Consider the following 22,425-nt stretch of genomic DNA (forward strand, 5'->3'; position numbering starts at 1 on the left):
ATTACTGAATGGAAGTTAAGCAGGCCAAATCAATCCATACCAGTGACTACAGATAATGCTGCAAATACTGTTAATTCAGTACATGTTACAGATGGACTCGGACCACAAATAGGATGTTTTGCTTATATGGTAAATATAGCTCCTAAGAGAGCTGCAGCAATCGACAGTGTGCGCCACTTTACAAACAGTAAAGATTGTTCTCAGCACATATATACAAAATTCCTACAGCTCAGTAAGAAGTAAGCACATAAATATTATGCACTAAAATGCTTGTTTATATGATGGCACTGTTATTTTTGTTTGTTAGCAAATAAAAAAATAAATAAAATAATAATAATAACAGTTGTATTTTCTGTTTCAGAGCATTAAATGTATTGAATTGTATCGAAAATCGTACCGAACCGTGACTTAACTGTATTGTTGCATCCCTTATACGTACATATATATATATATATATATATATATATATATATATATATATATATATATATATATATATATATATATATATATATATATATTTTTTTTTTTTTTTTTTTTTTGCAAACAGAGTGGTATCGGAATGGTATCGGTATCGGCAGATACTGCACAGCCAGGTATCTGTATCGGTATCGGGCCCAAAAAATGGTATCGGTGCAACACTAATTATTATTATTATTATAATTATTGGTCACTTATCCGCGACGGATAAGTGCTTCTTGAATAAGAACTTTGGGAAAATAGTGGAAATTGTATTGTACATTTTTGTAAACATTTTGTCCAAAAGTGGGATAGGCTCCAGCTCCCAATGGCCCTAAACCGATCAGTGGTAAAAAAAAAAAAAAAAAATGATGATAATAATAATAATAATAATAATAATGGAAGTTTAAAAATATCACTTCTCCTTATATTTTCATAATTTGTCATTGATTACGTATTTAAATAAATGTAGACTAATGCAGAAAACTGAGGTCATCTCTGGTATTCCTTAAACTCCATTGACTCTCATAAAGGGAGGCTGACTATGTGAGTGGCAATTAAATGAAACCAATTGATGGTGTGTGTTTGTGTGTGGGCATGCCATTGCACCGCTGTGTAGAAATGATGCACAGGTTCTGGAACCTGCTCTGAGGTTGCCATGGTTACGCACGTCACACTGCCAGGCCCCAGCCATGCACACATACACAGTGGTAATGAGAGACAGGGAGATTGGCAAACTGCCAGGACAACCTAACACACACACACACACACACCCCTTCCCCCATGTCCAAGCACATTGTGAGCAGACACCCAGTTGTTGTGGAGTAAAAGTTGGGGGTGAGGGGGGTGGGGGTTCAGTGTGCATAGAAGATCAAGAGAAAATTACCCAAGGTCAATAGGGGTAAAATTCACAAAATAGATAAAATGCTGCAGCATTGTTCTAATGAGTATAATCAGCATGATGAGACTTCTCGTGGGTTTTTTTGTTTTGTTTCATGTCATCATCTCCTTTCATCTGCTGTCTGCTGACACTTTCTCTCTTTCTGTCACATCATTTCATTCTCTTTTGTCATTCGTGCTTTCAAGTGCTCTGTCTCTGTCCCTCTGCAAGGGGTCCCACTGGTTGTTCACGGCCAACAAAAGGCTAGTCCATGACAATGGCTTTCGGGTCAGCCACACTTTATTCAACCGCTCATTTGTCTCTCCTCTTTTGTACCTCATGGATTTAACACTCACTTCTCCAAGTGTCTTTTTTTTGTTTTCACCATGAACAACAGCCTGGATTTTCAATGTCTGGACAATAGCTGGAACACGATACAAATAATTTATTTTGTCATTCAGACATTGAGCTTGATGTTTAATTAACTAATGTTGCATGCTACCATTTTTGGCTCCTGATGCCGATTCCAACACCCCTTTATGTGGTATTGGCCGATGCCACATTTTAAAATATAATAATGTACAGTAGTTGTTTTTTTAATACAGTACTAAATGACTGCATACTCACTTGAATGTAAAGTCATTACAACCCCTGGCAAAAAGTATGGAATCACCAGTCTCGGACAAGCACTCACTCAGACATTTTATCATGTAGAACAAACTCAGATAAAAAGCTTGAAAAAAAATCATGAATTCGTTCAAAAGTGCAACTCTTTAGCATTCAGAAACACTGAAAGAAATTAATGAAAAAAAACATTGTGGCGGTCAGTTAATGTTAAATCTATAGAGCAAGTGCAGGGAAATATATATGGAATCACTCCATTCTGAGGAAAAAATATGGAATCATGAGAAACAAACAAAGACATAACAATCAAAACACATCTCTAGTATTTAGTAGCATCACCTCTGGCTTTTATGACAGCTTGCAGTCTCTGAGGCATGGACTTCATGAGTATTCTTCATCAATTTGGTGCTAACTCTCTTTAATTGCAGTTGCCAGATCGTCCTTGCAGGTCAGAGCCTTGCTGTGGACCATTTTTTTCAATTTCCACCACAGGTTTTCAATAGGGTTGAGATCTGGGCTATTTGCAGGCCATGACATTGGCTGGATGAGTCTTTCTCCAAATAATGCTTTAACCCTTAAAGACCTGCAACATGAAGCAATTATCAGAGAATCCCAAAATTTGAAAAATAAGGTCCTAATGAAACCTTTTTTTTTTTTTTTTCAAATTTGTAAAAAATGTCAAAATGAATATGTGTAATAAGCGCTCTAATATCTTATAACTCCAGCTAAATCATGTTTTTTTTTTCTCATGGAACCTGCAGATGCATGTGTTGACTTGCATCCATCATTTTTTTTTTTTTCCAAAAAGAAATGTCAAAATTCTGAATTACTCTCAAAATCATGAAATTTTACGTGTTCCAAATGTGATACTTTTGGCAATAAAGGGTTAACCCTTTATTGATGTATTGTCATCTTGGAAAATAACAAACATGTTTTCAATTGACGGGATAAGAAAGCTGTCTAAAATTTCAATGTAAACTCTGTGCATTTATTGAAGATTTAACTACAGCCATCTCCCCAGTGCCTTTGCCTGACATGCAGCCCCATGTCATCAAGGACTGAGGGAATTTTTATGTCTTCCTCAGGCAGTCATCTTTGTAAATCTCAATGGAACAGCACCAAACCAAAGTTCCAGCAATATCACCTTGTCCAGTGCAAATTGTTGACTCTTGACACCTTGTCCAATGCAGATTCTTGACTTTCGATAAGGTCATGAGTGATTATTTCTTTGTTTGTTTCTCATGATTCCATATTTTTTTCCCTCAGAATGGAGTGATTCCATATATATTTCCCTGCACTTGCTCTATAATTTTTTTCTGACCACCACAATATTTTTTATTCATTTCTTATAGTGTTTCTGAATGCTAAAGAGTTGCACTTTTGAACTAATTCATTATTTTTTCAAGCTTTTCATCTGAGTTTGTTCTACATGATAAATCTGCGTGAGTGCTCGTCCAAGACTGGTGATTCCATACTTTTTGCTAGAGGTTGTACTATCATTGCTTGGTCAGACACTGCTTAACTCATTGTCATCCAATGACGTATTAAAAGGGCAAAAAATGTATTTTTTCTAAAAACATGATATCGGCACAGTATCGTCAGTAGTGGATGAAGTACTCACTTTTTTGACTTGTAGGGGGAATTCCTAATTTTTTTACATTATGCTTAATGTTCGAGTTAGTGGGGGTTTAATTAGACGGTAAAGTTGATTTCAACAAATTCCTTGCAATTAGTTAGTTATTTATTAGTTTCAGGGCTCTGAAGTGGCTAAGCTAGTGCAAGTCAATGACACCGTCCAAGCATGCCAATAAAAACCAACATATGCACGCATAAAAATCACTGATGACCAATTTTGTTAATAACGGCGTTAGAGTATAAAGGCATTACTAACAGCGTTACTTTTTTCAGTAGTGAGTAATCTAATTAATTACTTTTCTCACCTTAGCAACGCCGTTACTGTTACTGAGAATGTTAAGGCGTGCGCATGGACTTCATAATGAAATTGACGGGAAACGGGGTGCGGGGTGGATTAACGGGGGCACACAGAAACACAGACAAAGAGCTTTTTACGTTGAAAATTCTTGTGAATAAATGCGTAAATCCCTCAATTTTTCATAGATATGAACGTAAAACCGTCCCAATTCTTTGTTATAAGAGCAAAGAACCAGGCTGTTAGCATTTATTTTACGTAAATATGTCGAATGTGCTGCTAGTCTTTAAGCCACTGTAGCGCCGCCTTATCATCACAAAGAGCTTTTTCTGTTGAAAATTCCTGTGAATAAATGCTTAAATCCCTGAATTCTTTATAGAAATGGATGTAAAACAGTCTCGATCCGTGGTTAAAAGCAAAAAAAAAACGTGCAGTTAGCATTTACTTTACGTAAATATTGCGAACTATGACGCCAATGCCGTAGCGGCTAATTTCTCTCATTGATTTTTTTTTTTTCACAACGTTTCAAAATGCATGCATGGTACGTAAAATATAATAATTACCTTGAAGCCTCGAACAAATCATTCCTGAGACAGTCCTTCCTGTTTGTATGCGGTACAGCTTTCGTACTTTTTCAACCTAAATCCGGCGTTAGATCGCTGCGTGCGAGTGTTTGAGAATAATTCTTTATGTGGGCAGGCCCCCTTCTTGAAGGCGCAATGTATGACGGATGTGACCCGTCAGTATCATTATGAACTCTATGGCGTGCGTTACTCTGCGTTACTACGTTGGTTGAATGACACGAGGAAAGTGAGAGACACGGACTCACGGAGAAAGCAGAGCGGAAGGGGGGAGGAGGAAAGGGAGTTGTGACGCCGTTGCAAACTCGATGCTAGGTGGCTCCCATAACACCTGACTGTAGCCGATAGCCTACAAACTACGCCCTGAAGGGAAAAGGTACCGTTCTCGCACACACCATATAATTGTTTGCATTAGTATAACACATTCATTTAACTATAGTTTAGGCAGACTTCACTCAGTGGCCTTGAACACAGTAATGCGAATCACCTTATCGGCGCTCATGAGGAGGAAAAGGAAAAATTGTACCGTTTCTCGTAGGCACCGTCTAACTGTTTGCTTTACTCGAACACACGTAATATAATCAATCAAGGAATAGTATCATTTCTCATATTCACTGTAGGACTGCACTACTCTAACACACCTAATGTAAAATAAATAGCACACCATAGTTTAAAGAAACAAAATAGATACACAACGCCATCTTATCACAGAAGCCCAACGTGGGCGCCACGAGCAAGACTGACGCACCAACTCTGGCAATCAGTCCTCCCAACAAACGAACAAGGACAAAGACCAGCGCGCTTTGTCCTAAAACAAGTAGAGCCAGCCCGGATAAACAAAGTTGATAGCAGGCGCTTGTGACGTTAAGACCAGCGTCGGTCGCTGTGGCAACCACATCCCATCCACGCACGAACCTAAACAGCCCGAAACCGGCCAGAGAGGGATGATCCCAAAGCAACGCCCAGACACACCTTCGGCCGGCCCACGGACTTAAAAAACACTGGACACTGAGATAAGACAGATTTGCTACTCAGAAACATTTGCTATTTAACCTTGCTTTGGATTCAGCATTGTTCCCTCCGTCGTCCGTTTTTGCCTTGTTTTTGACCATTGTCGACGAATAAATTGTCACCTGTTTTCGGTGAGTCTTCTTTAAACTTTTGAAACATGGAGTCAGTAAAAAGGGTTAAAATAAGAAGAGAACGCGCGAAGTTCCGCCTTCCTGGTTGGCGCACACGAGGCAGCATCGGCTAAGCGGCACTTGTTTTGGCTGTCGCTGTTTCTGTGCGGCTTGACTGGGGAGGCGAATTTCAACAGCCCACACGATGCTACAATAGATATCACATGTACAGAGAACCGGATGAGAAATGATAGACTCTCCGGCATTCGTAAACAGCCACCATCTTAAAGCAGTTGACTTTTCAGGAAGGCTCTGTTGTAGAGAACCTTCCTAGTGAATCTAGATAGCTTTTCATCTGAAACACTCCTACATCGGCACAGTCTTGACTTGAATCTATCTTTAAATGATGAAACAATTTTAAAGCTTTCACATGTCGAAGGTAGACAGAATGGAACTAATGCAATAATGGGAGCAATTTTAACAATTTTAACTGTTGATTCACAACATAAACCACTTTCAAACATAGCAAAGGTTACTATCTAGTTATCGCAATTTCCGCAATACTCTTGTGTCTAGTTAAGTTTAGGTTAAAGAATTGGGCTAGGGCCAATTGTGCCAAAAACCCTTTGAACTTCACATAGTGTGACTGATGTATTTTTTAATTTTTTTTTTTTTTTTTGGGGGGGGGGGGGGGCATGAAAAGTAAAACCAGTTACTTTGCCAAGCAACTAATTACTCTTGAATTCAGGAAACTGAGTTACTAACTCAATAACTTTTTGGGAGAAGTAATATGTAACTGTAATTAATTACCTTTTTTAAAGTAAAATTAACAACACTGCCGATGACCAATGCAATCAATAGTTTTGGCTATGTTTTCAGGATGAAGTTAATAAAACTTACCATTGCATGTCAATAGAACAGCAACACTTAAGATAGAAGAAAATTATTCGACTAGATTTACGAAAAATCGATTAAGACGTTACCCTGTAAATTTGTAGTGGGAAAGTTAGTAAAAGTCAATAACGATTTGTCTTGCATTAATCATTTAGCCTATCAATTAGGTTCTTATTGGTGAGAAATGTAGCCCTGACCGCTGTTCACCCAGTCTGTTTGGTCATATTAATGTCCCGTCCTCAGCAAAAATTGCACATGCAGTTGTGCCGTTAAATCATCCCTACCAATATTAGTGCTTCTCAAAAAATTGCATATTGTGATAAAGTTCATTATTTTCTGTAATGTACTGATAAACATTAGACTTTCATATATTTTAGATTCATTACACACAACTGAAGTAGTTCAAGCCTTTTATTGTTTTAATACTGATGATTTTGGCAAAAAAGTTCGCAAAAACAAAAACCCCTATCTCAAAAAATATGCATATTTCATCCGACCAATACAAAAAAAAAGTCAACCTTCAATTAATTATATCAGCTATGCACTCAATACTTGGACGGGAATCCTTTTGCAGAAATGACTGCTTCAATGCGGCGTGGCATGGAGGCACTCAGCCTGTGGCACTGCTGAGGTGTTATGGAGGCCCAGGATGCTTTGATAGCGGCCTTAAGCTCATCCACAGTGTTGGGTCTGGTGTCTCTCAACTTCCTCTTCACAATATCCTACAGATTCTCTATGGGGTTCAGGTCAGGCAAGTTGGCAGGCCAATTGAGCACAGTAATGCCATGGTCAGTAAACCATTTACCAGTGGTTTTGACACTGTGAGCAGGTGCCAGGTCGTGAAAATTAAATCTTCATCTCCATAAAGCTTTTCAGCAGATGGAAGCCTGAAGTGCTCCAAAATCTCCTGATAGCTAGCTTCATTGACCCTGCCCTTGATAAAACACAGTAGACCAACACCGTCAGCTGACATGGCACCCCAAACCATCACTGACTGCGGGTACTTGACACTGGACTTCAGGCATTTTGGCATTTCCTTCTACCCAGTCTTCCTCCAAACTCTCGCACCTTGATTTCCGAATGATATGCAAAATTTTCTTTCATCTGAAAAAAGTACTCTGGACCACTGGCTTGACCTGGGGAATGCGGCACCTGTAGCCCATTTCCAGCACACGCCTGTGCAAGGTGGCTGTGGATGTTTCTACTCCGGACTCAGTCCACTGTTTCTGCAGGTCCCCCGAGGTCTGGAATCGGCCTTTCTCCACAATCTTTCTGCGGTTTTGAGTAATGAACCAGGCTGGGAGTTTTTAAAAGCCTCAAGAATCTTTCGCAGGGGTTTTGAGTTAATGTGTTGATTCAGATGATTAGGTTAGTAGCTTCTTTAGAGTACCTTTTCATGATATGCAAATTTTTTTAGATAGGGATTTTTGTTTTTTCTTGACTTTTTTGCCAAAATCATCAATATTAAAACAATAAAAGGCTTGAAGTACTTCAGTTGTGTGTAATGAATCTAAAATATATGAAAGTCTAATGTTTATCAGTACATTACAGAAAATAATGAACTTATTTTTTTAGAAGGACTAGTACACCCTTCGTCTTGGGCGTCTGTGTACAGTACACCGTCTGTCCATTTTTCTACACACTGTACAGGTTTGTTTCTTCAGGTCCTTGAAGCATTTGAGTTCATCACAGAATCTTTGAAATAAAGCTTATGTGTCCAGTCAAACCTCTCTTCAGTCTAAAGAAATACAACTAAAATATTGTAACATTGTAAGGTCAGTAAATAACTGTGACCTTAATTTCAACTCTATTTACCTCACGGGCCATTTTGACCTGAAGACTACCTTTTTATTGATTTATCTTTTTTTGGTACAGTTTACCTGGAAGTACGATTAAAAGCAACACTTCACTTATTGTACTGTTGGGGCCACTCTAGGCAAAGTCATAAAATTTCAACTTAAAAAAATATTGTTTAAGGTAATTAATTTCTTTTCAGTTTTGACAGAGTGGCCGGTCGTTTTAACCTGAGGACAACAGGAGGGTTAAAGTAAAATTAACAACACTGCATATCACACAGCTGGGTGTCAGAATCTGCATCGGGAGCCAAAAAATAAAACCAAATAAACAACCACAATGGGAGTACATAAACTCTCATGTGGCACGTTAAAACTAACGCTCAGACTCCCATTCTCTGTGTCTAAGCGGCTGAACAGAACATGACAAAAAATAAAAAATGGTATTTTTGCAACATTATTGACAACACTACTGCACTAGTCAAGTTTATTTATACAGTGCCTTGCAAAAGTATTCGGCCCCCTTGAACCTTGCAACCTTTCGCCACATTTCAGGCTTCAAACATAAAGGTATAAAATTTTAATTTTTGTCAAGAATCAACAACAAGTGGGACACAATCGTGAAGTGGAACAAAATTTATTGGATCATTTAAACTTTTTTAACAAATAAAAAACTGAAAAGTGGGGCGTGCAATATTATTTGGCCCCCTTGCGTTAATACTTTGTATTACAGTTTTGCACATCGAGAGACTGACATTCTTGCCCATTCTTCCTTGCAAAACAGCTCGAGCTCAGTGAGGTTGGATGGAGAGTGTTTGTGAACAGCAGTCTTCAGCTCTTTCCACAGATTCTCGATTGGATTCAGGTCTGGACTTTGACTTGGCCATTCTAACACCTGGATACATTTTTTTTTTTAAAACCATTCCATTGTAGATTTGGCTTTATGTTTTGGATCATTGTCCTGTTGGAAGATAAATCTCCGTCCCAGTCTCAGGTCTTGTGCAAATACCAACAGGTTTTCTTCCAGAATGTTCCTGTATTTGGCTGCATCCATCTTCCCGTCAATTTTAACCATCTTCCCTGTCCCTGCTGAAGAAAAGCAGGCCCAAACCATAATGCTGCCACCACCATGTTTGACAGTGGGGATGGTGTGTTCAGGGTGATGAGCTGTGTTGCTTTTACGCCAAACATATCGTTTTGCATTGTGGCCAAAAAGTTCAATTTTGATTTCATCTGACCAGAGCACCTTCTTCCACATGTTTGGTGTGTCTCCCAGGCGGCTTGTGGCAAACTTTAAACAAGACTTTTTATGGATATCTTTGAGAAATGGTTTTCTTCTTGCCACTCTTCCATAAAGGCCAGATTTGTGCAGTGTACGACTGATTGTTGTCCTATGGACAGACTCTCCCACCTCAGCTGTAGATCTCTGCAGTTCATCCAGAGTGATCATGGGCCTCTTGGCTGCATCTCTGATCAGTTTTCTCCTTGTTTGAGAAGAAAGTTTGGAAGGACGGCCGGGTCTTGGTAGATTTGCAGTGGTCTGATGCTCCTTCCATTTCAATATGATGGCTTGCACAGTGCTCCTTGAGATGTTTAAAGCTTGGGAAATCTTTTTGTATCAAAATCCGGCTTTAAACTTCTCCACAACAGTATCTCGGACCTGCCTGCTGTGTTCCTTGGTTTTCATAATGCTCTCTGCACTTTAAACAGAACCCTGAGACTATCACAGAGCAGGTGCATTTATACGGAGACTTGATTACACACAGGTGGATTCTATTTATCATCATCGGTCATTTAGGACAACATTGGATCATTCAGAGATCCTCACTGAACTTCTGGAGTGAGTTTGCTGCACTGAAAGTAAAGGGGCCGAATAATATTGCACGCCCCACTTTTCAGTTTTTTATTTGTTAAAAAAGTTTAAATTATCCAATAAATGTTGTTCCACTTCACGATTGTGTCCCACTTGTTGTTGATTCTTGACAAAAAAATTAAATTTCATATCTTTATGTTTGAAGCCTGAAATGTGGCGAAAGGTTGCAAGATTCAAGGGGGCCGAATACTTTTGCAAGGCACTGTATGTACCGCCTTAAATTATTATTTAAAAGAAAAATGTATATGGCGGAAAACACAGACAAGACTGAAAAAGCAGTTTCTGCTCTTGCATTCCTCTTTAAAAGAAACTACTGTATTTTAAGCCAAAACAACAGTTGTGTTTGATAGAACAATATGTCTATATGCTGCCATAGCAGATTCATGGCGCATTAAGCCCCCGAACTATTTTTAATTTGTCCGTTTTACCCTGAAAACCCCCGTTTACAGACGTCGCGCAACGTCTGCAAAAAAGTCACAGATATCTACCTCATAACTATCGCTTACTTGTATTTTTTTTGTTTAGTTTTTTTTTTCCGTCGCATATTTCGATATGTTAGATGATAACTAATCGATCCAAACAAAGAAAAATTGGGAAAAAACATTTAAAAAGGTACATATATGAAAAACAAAATCTCGACTACTCCTTGATGTCTGCGTCGTGACCCTTGTTATATTACCATGTTTTACCCATAAAATCCCCCAAAAATCCAGCTGTGGCCATTCACAGCTGTGTCTTGACACTCAGTGATACATGCTACATGGAGTTTTTGGACCGAAACAAGGTAAGTACGTGATAATATCTCGTTACAGTCATGGCGTCTGTAATTCTGTTCTCGCGTGCGCTCACCTCCAGATAGGGTTTTCCTGTTTAAAAACTTTTTTTTTTTAAATGCCCTCCTGTTCAGCATTTTCCTTCCCCCAGAAAATTGAGATTTTAAGCTTTTCAATGATGTATCACACATGCATATCGGACAATTTTGAAAGTTGGCCAAATTGGGGGTCTCAGAGCCGAACTTCAAGTCACCTGAGTGTTTTCCGCCATATATGTTGGAAAATGTTTCAATGTAAAACAATTTATAGAATTTTAAAACTATGTAATATAGTTGAGCTTATTGATTACTCAAACTTGTTGGGTTTTTTTTTTTTTTTTAAATATTATTGTGATTCTTCATGCTCTCCAGAATTTAATCCAATATAATGAAGAGGTACTGACTGACATTATCTGAATTACTTTTTATATGGGGGGGAAAAATTCCATATTGTTCTCACCGTAACGCTACATACATCCACTTTCCAATGCTAAAGATCAACCAAAACCAAGGTGCATTCTTTTGCTGATCTTAACTGAGGTCAGTAAGGAATCATGCATAGGATAGGTCTATTTTTTGAAGAAGTGGAGTAAAAATGGAATGTGCATGTGGTTAGACTTGCAGTGTGGTTTCCCCTGAGCAGTTCTTTTTACTACTGTGTTCCAAAACAGGCATGTAAGGTTCATTGCAGTCTCTCAGGATACGTTCAAGCTGCAGCTTGAAGTGATCTTTTTGCCTTCATCTGCGTCGAGTGAGACTCTTTCATGATGGTCTGAACAGGCAAAGTCGCATGGAAGCGTATATTTTCAAATACAATCTAGAATACTTTTGTATTTAGTTTTAATTCTGACATAGGTTGGATGCAGTGTTGTTTTCGTCAACGATGACGCCAATGAAAATTTTTCATCAACGAACACTTTTCATTGCGATGACGAGACGATAACAAGCTAAAATGTGTTGTGGGAGACTAAAACATAAAGAGACAAATGCGAGTGAACATTTTTATGTGCAGTTAGCCTGCTTAGTAGCAATGTCTGGTTGTGTGACACGTGACATGATCCAGTCACTCCAGCTTGCACACACGGTAAGATGTTACTTAGCCTTCAAAAATCTGTGCTGAGTGATCATTACACACTAAATGTATCTCGTAGCGTCAGCGGAGCATTCGTGTTAGCATTAGGCTAATGCGATAGGCTAATGATCACTTAGTTGGCGTCGTCCTTGTAGATGTTACAATATGTGCTCGTCAGTCAATGTTCTTTCAAAATAGTTGGAAACCTTTATTTTTGAAGTAAACATTTTTTTAATTTTACAGACAAAAACATTTTGAGTACACATCGACAAAAACTAAATTAAATTTGTCTTGAGTTTTTGTCAACAAAAACTAAATGAAGACAAACATTTTGAGATGACTAAGATATAAAGGCGTGCAAAATTTCCGATTCTTAGATTATTTGCGATTCGGTCGTGGAAAAATCAAGAACGATTCACAAGCCGAACTAAAACACAGCACAGTTTTCAGGACGCAATGAGGAACAGACCAACAACTTATGCCGCTAGATAAAAAAAATAATAATAATAATACCTTACTGTGGCCAACAGCCGCTTCAAACAACACCCACGTTGCTACAAACTACGTCCACATAATGCTACGGTAAATATAACATGTAAATAGAACTAGATGTGAATGACGAACTCGGCGGCATTAGCACATGTATAAAGAACTAGATGCGACATGACAAGCTTGCCGGCATGAGTAAATAGCCGCCATCTTAAAGCAGTAGACTCCCCTGAAAGGCTGTTGTAGCGAACTTTCCGAGTGAACCTAATTAACTTTTTATCAAAAATACTCCTAAATCAGCAAAATCTTGTCTTGAATCTATCTGTAAATGGTGAAACAGTTTTAAAACTTGTCGAACACATGTCAAAAGTAGACAGAGGGGAAATTATGGAATAACAGGAGCAGTTTTAACAACTTTAACGGTTGATTCACAACATTAATTGAATGTAGTTAATATCTGCTGATACAGAAGGGGGACTTGAGGGTTTTATTTACTGTTTTGAACTGTTAACTTGATCGTGAAATAGTAGTTTATTTAAGCCTGATAGGATTTTTTTTTTTTACAACTTTATTTTTAACAACAGCAACCAAAAAATTCTACCAAAACAATTTTTTTATTCCCAACACCAGGGGTGCTGCAGCACCCTCAGCACCCTATTTCCCGCACCACTGCATAATATCGTAAAAATGAAATGAAATGATGACAGGGTTCCTTCAACTCAGGGAAAGTCAAATTCAAGACTCATTAATTTTTTGGGGAAAAGGGGGCGGGCGCATCAGGACGTCGAGATGTGTGATCTAGTTGTTGCTAAAAGTCACACCCAATCAATCATATGACATCCGACAAGTGGAGCCACATAAACAACATAGCGTATCAGGAAGTGATATGACTTAATTTATCTGTTTTATTCCACAAAATCAACACTTCTTGCAATAGACCTGCAAAGTCAAGATTCTTTGTTGAATTTAATCATTTTGACAGCACCATTGTGCTTGACGGACTGCATCCATGCCGTTCGGCAAGGATTAATACAATTTATTGATGAAGTCATCAGGAACATCATAGAAAGCTGTCTTGCATGCCTCCCAGAGTTCATCAACATTCTTGGGTTTCGTCTTCCATGCTTCCTCTTTCATCCTAGCCCAGACATGCTCAATAATGTTCATTTCTGGTGACTGGGCTGGCCAGTCCTGGAGGATCTTGATCTTCTTTGCCTTAAGGAACTCTGAGGTAGAGATTGAAGTATGCGATGGAGCACCATCCTGCTGCAGAATTTGTCCCTTTTTTATGGTTAGGAATGTAAAAGGCAGCTAAGATTAGTTGATATTTCAGACGATTTATGTTGCCTTCCACCCTGCAGATCTCTCAGGGTGCAGACAATTAAAAAAACGTGTGGCATTTGCCAAGGCCCACAGCCTGTCAAAAGGATGCACGCCGGAAAAGTGGCAAAAGGTGGATTTTTCAGATTAATCTTCCATTGAATTACACCACAGTAGCCGCAAATATTGACCTACTGGATCCCGCATGGATCCGAGATTCACTCAGAAAACAGTGAAGTTTGGTGGTGGCAAAATCATGGTCTGGGGTTACATCCAGTACGGGGGTGTGCGAGAGATCTGCAGGGTGGAAGGCAACATAAATCGTCTGAAATATCAACAAATCTTAGCTGCCTCTTACATTTCTAACCATAAAAAGGGACAAATTCTGCAGCAGGATGGTGCTCCATAGCATACTTCAATCTCTACCTCAAAGTTCCTCAAGGCAAAGAAGATCAAGATCCTCCAGGAGTGGCCAGCCCAGTCACCAGACAAGATCATCATTGAGCATGTCTGGGGTAGGATGAGGAAGCATGGAAGACGAAACCCGAGAATGTTGATGAACTCTGGGAGGCATGCAAGACAGCTTTCTTTGGTGTTCCTGACGACTTCATTGAAGTACAAGTACAAGTAAAAATGTATTCTTTGAAAAGAATACTCAAGTAATGAGTAACATTGTGTGTAACTGCTTACAATATTTGAAAAATCGACAGAAATGAAGATTCATTCTTCCAAAGAGCATGAGTGCCCTGTAGTGGAGAAAATAGTTCCTAGTTGGAATGGTGAATTGTTCCTGCATAGTTCCTATTATGAAATTAAAAGGATCTTATCTCCAATTTTCCGTGGTCAATCGGTGCCAAATAAAAATCGGGAGAGGGGTTAAAATCTGTGCTTTCGAGTCATGTGGACAGCAGCGCTCTGTCAAATAGTTCATTTTTTACGGTGCTTTAAAGACGCAACGTGATTGAACAGGCCAGCGTGATCATAGAACGGCAACGGAGTCGTGATTATTGTTGCCACGTCTCATTGGTGAAACTGGAAACGCTACTGTTGGCGTAAGTGGAAAAAAAAAAAAAAAGTAAACTCTCATATGTAGAATAAGGAGTAAAAATGTAATGACTAGTGTAGCCCAAAGTAGAGGAATAAAAGTAGCGTTTCTTCTTCACAAATCAACTCAAGTAAAGTAAAAAGTGTTGCTTAGTAAAACTAATCTTAGAAGTAAATTTTTCTCTAAACGATACTGGTAAATATAACGGAGTAAATGTAACATGTTACTGACTACCTCTGCAAATTCGCCACAACAGGCATCCATGGCAAAAAAAGAATCAAGGCTGCTTTGATCTGGAATGGCACTAATTCTTGACAATAGGCATCAAGGAGTTAAATGTTATTCTTTTTTTAAGGAACTAAAAGGCGTTTTCCCTTGACATCCTCCTTTCCAGCTACAAAGTCAGTTTGATATTATGTGCAGCATTGTAAAACACTGGAGATCCAAGTGCTCTTTGACCCAACGTTCTGCATGAGCTCCTTTGGGTAAAAGAGGTGAAGGGGCAGCTCTTGATAGGTGATATGCAAGTAGATAAGAAGCTATTTGAATAAAAGCCTGCATACTTTATCACTAGTACCAGTATAATGGAAAAAAAGCTCCCGCTGAGAGCCCTATTCAAATAGCCATAATGTAATGAATGATGATGTAAACTGCTCTGATGTCTTTATGATGAGTTTGTGTTTTTGTGGCTTGGGGATGTTTCTATACCCAGATAATAATGATATTATATAGGGGCGTTTAAAAAAAATGAAAAATAAAAAAAAAACACCATGTAACACTAATACACCTTCCTAATAAAGTGATTTATGTCATTAAGACAGATTTATAAACTCTCCAGGATAAAATTGTTCACATTTAAACCTTCTGTCTGGTGCTTAACATGTAAAAACACTTATAATTAGCTGCCTGAGAGGAGATTTTAGAATATGGATTAAAAAGAGAGATGAAAGTGAATCAGAACTTCATAGAGCGTATGAGTGTGCCAGTGTCTTTACAAGATATTTCCCCTTGTGTGTACGTGGTGAACGAAGGAGGAGGATAATAAGGAGATGATTTGGTTTAATGTGAAAAATCAAAGTGCCACATGAAGGCCACGTGAGGGATTAAGAGCCCCATCAAAGTGGTAGTGAGGACATACTGTAAACCCAATGTCTATGCACCAGAATGACCCAATGAGTTTGTATTTGCTCTTCTTTTTGTAATTATTTCCACAGATTTGTCATGGGGGAGACAACATTACAGGAATTCTGTGATTTCAGTTATCAATGTAAATTTTATCTGCAAGAGTAGAAATGCTTGGGTAAAAAGTTTAGTGTTGTATAGATTTGTTAATAAAGCACACTTACACCAAAACTAGACAAATTACATAGACTTCGTTATGGTACTGACGGGACACGGGGCGCAAGCCCGATTAGTAGGGGGGCTGCATTAAGCTGACCGAGTGGAATCGCAGACAAAAAACTTTTTTCTTTGAAAATTCCTATGAATAAAGGCTTAAATCCCTGAATTATTTATAGATATGGACGTAAAACAGTCTCGATTCTTGGTTAAAAGCAAAAAACTGTGCAGTTAGCATTTATTTTACGTAAATATGTCAAAGTGTGATGCTAGTCCGTCAGTCAATATGGCGGCCGCCATATGTAAACAGAACTTTTCCGGTGAAAATTCTTGTGAATAAATGCTTGAATCACTGAATTCTTTATAGATATGGACGTAAAACAGTCTCGATTCTTGGTTGAAAGCAAAAAAAAAAAAGTGCAGTTAGCATTTGTTTTACGTAAATATGTCGAAGTACGATGCTAGTCTGTCAGTCAATGTGGCGGGCGCTATATGTAAACAGAGCTTTTCTGGTGAAAATTCTTGTGAATAGATGCTTAAATCCATGAATTCTTTACAGATATGGATATAAAAGAGTCTCAATTCTTGTTTAGAAAAAAAAAAAAACGTGCAGGTAGCATTTATTTTACTTAAATATTGCAAAGTATAATGCCAGTGCTGTAGCGGCTAATTTCGAAGGCGCACTGAAGGTCAAATCTGACCCGTCAATATCATTATTTATTATTTTCTGAATGGGTTAAATAGGCTGAGGAACAACAAATGTGGTGCTAATCTGAATAAAAAATGCAGTTATATCCATTTTTATTTTCATTGTTTTTCTATCTGATAGGTTAATTTGAATCAAATCACAGTGAACCCCGAGTGGACAAAATGCTAACATTTTCCAAAGTCCACAAATTGAATGCTAGCATATTACACAAGACACCATAGAAAGGCTAATATAAATTAGCTTTGATTTATATTTCTCTGATCAAACTCATGAAATAGTGCTTACTGAAACGTATGCATCTAGCGGGCTGCTCCATACAGTGATCCCTTGTTTGTCGAAGTAAACGCGGAGCTTATTTACATCGAATAAGTAAATTAATTTAATTTGTTATGTGTGTGTATTCAATGTACCGGTATTAATTCAGGTTTAAGAGCATTGGAAAGAGATACATATAGGTTGTTTTTTTCCCCTTTTCCCCCCCAAAGTCTACTGCTGGCCAAAAGTATTGGCACCCCTGCAATTCTGTCAGATAATGCTCAATTTCTCCCAGAAAATGATTGCAATTACAAATGCTTCAGTGGTTAAAATCTTCATTGATTTTGCTTGCAATGAAAAAACACAAAAGAGAATGGGATTTTTTTTTTTAATCATTATCATTTCACAAAAAACTCCAAAAATGGGCTGGACAAAAGTATTGGCACCCTTTGAAAAATCATATGATGCTTCTCAAATTTGTTTAATTAACAGCACCTGTTACTTAACTGTGGCACATAACAGGTGGTGGCAATAACTAAATCACACTTGTAGCCAGTTAAAATGGATTAAAGTTTACACAACCTCTGTCCTGTGTTCTTTTGTGTACGACATTGAGCTCGGAGAAAAGAAAGAATATCAAAGAACTGTCTGAGGACTTCAGAAGCAAAAGGAGGAAGCATGGGCTATCTCAAGTCTACAAGTCCATCTCCAAACACCTGAGTGTTCCTGTGTCTACCGTGCGCAGTGTCATCAATGAGTGTAAAGCCCATGGCACTGTGGCTAACCTCCCTAGATGTGGATGGAAAAAAAAAATTGACGCGAAATTTCAACGGAATATTGTGCGGATAGTGGATAAAGAACCTCGACTAACATCCATACAAGTTCAAGCTGTCCTGCAGTCCGAGGGTACAACAGTGTCAACTCGTACTATCCGTCGGCGTCTGAATGAAAAGGGACTCTATGGTAGGATACCCTGGAAGACCCCACTTCTGTCCCAGAGATATATAAAAGCCAGGCAGGAGTTTGCCAAAACCTATTTGAGAAAGCCAAAAACATTTTGGAAGAATGTTCTCTGGTCAAATGAGACAAAAGTAGAGCTTTTTGGGAAAAGGCATCAACACAGTGTTTACACGGGGAAAAAACAAAGCCTTTAAAGAAAAGAACACGGTCTCCACAGTCAAACATGGCAGAGGTTCGTTGATGTTTTGGGGTTGCTTTGCTGCCTCTGGCACTGGACTGCTTGACCATGTGCATGGCATTATGAGGTCTGAAGACTACCAACAAATTTTGCTGCATAAAACACTTCAAAAAGCATTAGAAATTTGTTTGAGAGAAAGCACTGGAGACTTCTACAGTGGCCAGCAATGAGTCCAGACCTGAATCCCATAGAACACCTGTGGAAGGATCTGAAAATGGCAGTTTGGAGAAGACACCCGTCAAATCTCAGAGACCTGGAGCAGTTGGCCAAAGAAGAATGGTCTAAAATTTCAGCAGAGCATTGTAAGAAACACATTGATGGATACAGGAAGAGGTTGTTCACAATTGTTTGTCTCAAGGTTGTGCTACCAAGTATTAGACTGAGGGTGCCAATACTTTTGTACGGGCCATTTTTGGAGTTTTGTGTAAGATGATAATGATTTTTAAAAAAAAATTCATAATCTTTTGTGGTTTTTCATCGCAGGCAAAATAAATGAAGATATTACTACCTAAGCATTTGTAAATGCAATCATTTTCTGGGAGAAATTGAATATTACCCGACAGAATTGCAGGGGTCCCAATACTTTTGCCCAGCAGTGTATTATTAAAAAAAAACAAATATTGGTTATATTTTAGTATTATAGTATGTTTTTACAAATGGTTTCTAAGCACTGCAAATTTAATATTTATGACACAAATACAGTAAGATATGAGTATATAAAAGTAAACAATGATTTGTACATGCATACATCTTAACATTTTAAAATTAAGTACTGCATTTTTTTTTTTAATTGAAAAAAATCTGCGATGGACCGAGGGCACGTTGTTTGAAGCGTGAAGTAGCGAGGGAACACTGTATATTATTAGCTATGCAAGGAGTTAGATATTAACTACACCTAATAAGTTACCAGTAGTGTTGCCCCGATACTGACTTTAATTTCAGTATCGGTACTAATATGGCACTATAATTACTTCATTGTCTTGAGGAGTTTTTGAGATATAGTTTCCAACCGATGGTCGCCCTACTCAAGATGGCTGCCAATTGTGCATGTCGCAGTCAGTAAAAGAGCGCTTGTGGACCTTCCCAAGATGATGATAGACATCCATATAGACATCCAATAGCGTACCGCAAAAATACTCCTTTTTAGACTGCAAGGCTGCGTGACGTCACCATCGTAAACCGAAAGGGGGTCAACATAGAAGTGCGCTCGCATTCAACCGATGCTAGCACTGCTTGTTTTCTGACGGTAATCTTTCAAAAAAGAACATGCAGAGTTAACACTGCTGCTATGGAGCTTGTAGAAACGACTCTAGATATCAAATTCATCCACATATGAAGGATGTTTTCTTCATACGTTTCCCAAAGCCAAAAACTCAGAGGGGAAAAATGTGAACAATGGATCAACTTGTACGGATGTCCAAAAGACCAGTTTAACGCCAGCAAGGTGAAGCCATTCACCTTCAGATGCAGTAAACATTTTGTTGGGGGCCATGGTCCTAGAGATTGACAATCCTGATCCATTGCCTGTCCCGACGAGGTAAGCCATTTTGATATTTTTACTTATTTTTTGCGTGGCGTTTTGCCGTGCTGCATCTGTCTGACAATGAATGACCTGCAAAAAAAAAAAAAACTCATTTATATATCACAGCAGTCAGGTAGGCCTATTTTTCTAAAATACGGATATTAAATTAGCCATTTTTGGCCTTAGTCTTTTGTAGTAAGCCTGTTCATCCCTACAGGTCGGCTCTAGATTTAACAGCTTTACCTTTTCTGTTGTAAAGAAACAACCTTAGTAAGGGGGAAGTGTAAATAAATTAATAGAATTAAGATTTGTTATTAATGAAAAAAATTGAAAGTATTCGTTGGCTGTCACTGAGTAGCATTTGCGATCGATACACAAACATAGCAATATAAATTACCGCCAAGAACAGTCAGAGACGTACGACAACCAGAGGATATAATATACAGTATAAGAAAGACAGGGCATATGGTGGTAAAGTATAGTTTGTTGAAACAGGAGGATGTCATTGTCAATGGCGTAAGGCAGGGGTCCCCAAACTACGGCCCGCCACATTTGGTCCGGCCCCCTGAACAAAAAAATATATATATATATATTTTTTTTTTCTTTCAATAGTGTTATTTATTTCCTGGCTTTTTTCTGTGAAGAACCCAGAGAGGGTTAAATGGTTATTATCTATTTAATTATTAGTGTTATTATATTATCTCATATTATATTATTATTTTTATTCTATTTACTTTTGTTCCGAGAAGAATTCAGAAAGGGTTATTTGATTTTTTTACTAGGGCTGTCAAAATGATCGCGTTAACGGGCGATAATTAATTTTTTTAATTAATCACCTTAAAATATTTGACGCAATTAACGCACATGCCTGGCTCAAACAGATTAAAATGACAGCACATTGCAATTTCATCTTGTTACTGGTGTTTTTGGGAGTTTTGTCGCTCTCTGCTGGCACTTGGGTGCGACTGCTTTTATGGGCTTAAGCACCCATGAGCATTGTGTAATTATTGACATCAACAATGGCGGGCTACTAGTTTATTTTTTTGATTGAAAATTTTACAAATTTTATTAAAACAAAAACATTAAGAGGGGTTTTAATATAAAATTTCTACAACTTGTACGAACATTTATCTTTTAAGAACTACAAGTCTTTCCATGGATCGCTTTAACAGAATGTTAATAATGTTAATGCCACCTTGTTGATTTATTGTTATAATAAACAAATACAGTACTTATGTACCATATGTTGAATGTATATAGCCATCTTGTGATTTATCTTTCCATTCCAACAATAATTTACAGAAAAATATGGCATATTTTAGAGATGGTTTGAATTGCGATTAATTAATTTTTAAGCTGTAATTAACTCGATTAAAAATTTTAATCGTTTGGCAGCCCTAATTTTTACATTTTGGCACTCCTGCAATCGTACCACCTTTTCTGTTACAAACTGACCCCGGCCCCTCATTAGAGAAGGGAAAAGTTATGTGGCGCTCACAGGAAAAAGTTTGGGGACCCCTGGCGTAAGGCAATGCACACAAGAAAAAGGTGTCGATAAAAAAGCTACCTCTGGATCTGGTCGGCTCTTTTCCCCGACTTTTTCTGCACTCGACACTCAAGCCATCTCTTTAACTGACCATTTGTATGACAGAATTGGTAGGTTTAGCTCAGTAAACATCTCGTTATATACTATTTACATACATCTAGCATGAGGGACAAACGTTTGACCCCCTGCCAACAGTTGCTAACGTCATGAATATTAATCGGCAAAGATGACGTGTTACGTGTGGTACCCAATTGTGTAGCCTCCAATCATCCTTCTGCTGTGAATTGGAAGTGGAAGGGTGGCAGCAAATGAACATTCATTCATCGTCAGTGGCAGCCAATGAGTTAAGATAAAGCCACGATAGCATTTACCTTACATTCAAGTGATTTTGCAGTCATTTAATATTAAAACCAAACATGCTAACTTGCTAAAGGTAAATGGAACAGAAGAGAATAGAATTTGACGTGGCACTCCAGGATTAATATACTAGTATAAGAATGATTTAAAAAGAAAAAATAAGATCGAAAAAAAATATTTGGATAGGTAAGAAAATATTTACACAGGAGCTCTACAAGGAAGTGATTATAGCTGGCGATAATGGCTAGAGGGTTTAATTTAGCATGTTCTATAATTAAAAACTTTACTGTCATGTGCAACTTACACTCGTGAACACAGTAAGCACACATGCACATTTTAAAGTAGCAAAGATCCTTTTGGCATTCCTAGGGGGGACCTTTGGTCATCTTTCAGATAACAATGTAATAATGGAGATGCATGAACAGCAAACTACACTACACAAGCCGATTTAGTCTGTAGTATATGTCTTCAGGAAATGAATGGCAGTGTGTGTGTGTGTGTAAACATGATTGTCAATGATTAAACCAGGCCAGGTCAGCATACAACACGATTTCGCTGCTGCTTGCCAAGGTCCCTGACACCACTCTTCATATAATGTACATTTATTC

The sequence above is a fragment of the Corythoichthys intestinalis genome, chromosome 16 (assembly GCF_030265065.1).
Source record: "Corythoichthys intestinalis isolate RoL2023-P3 chromosome 16, ASM3026506v1, whole genome shotgun sequence".
Classification (NCBI taxonomy): domain Eukaryota; kingdom Metazoa; phylum Chordata; class Actinopteri; order Syngnathiformes; family Syngnathidae; genus Corythoichthys; species Corythoichthys intestinalis.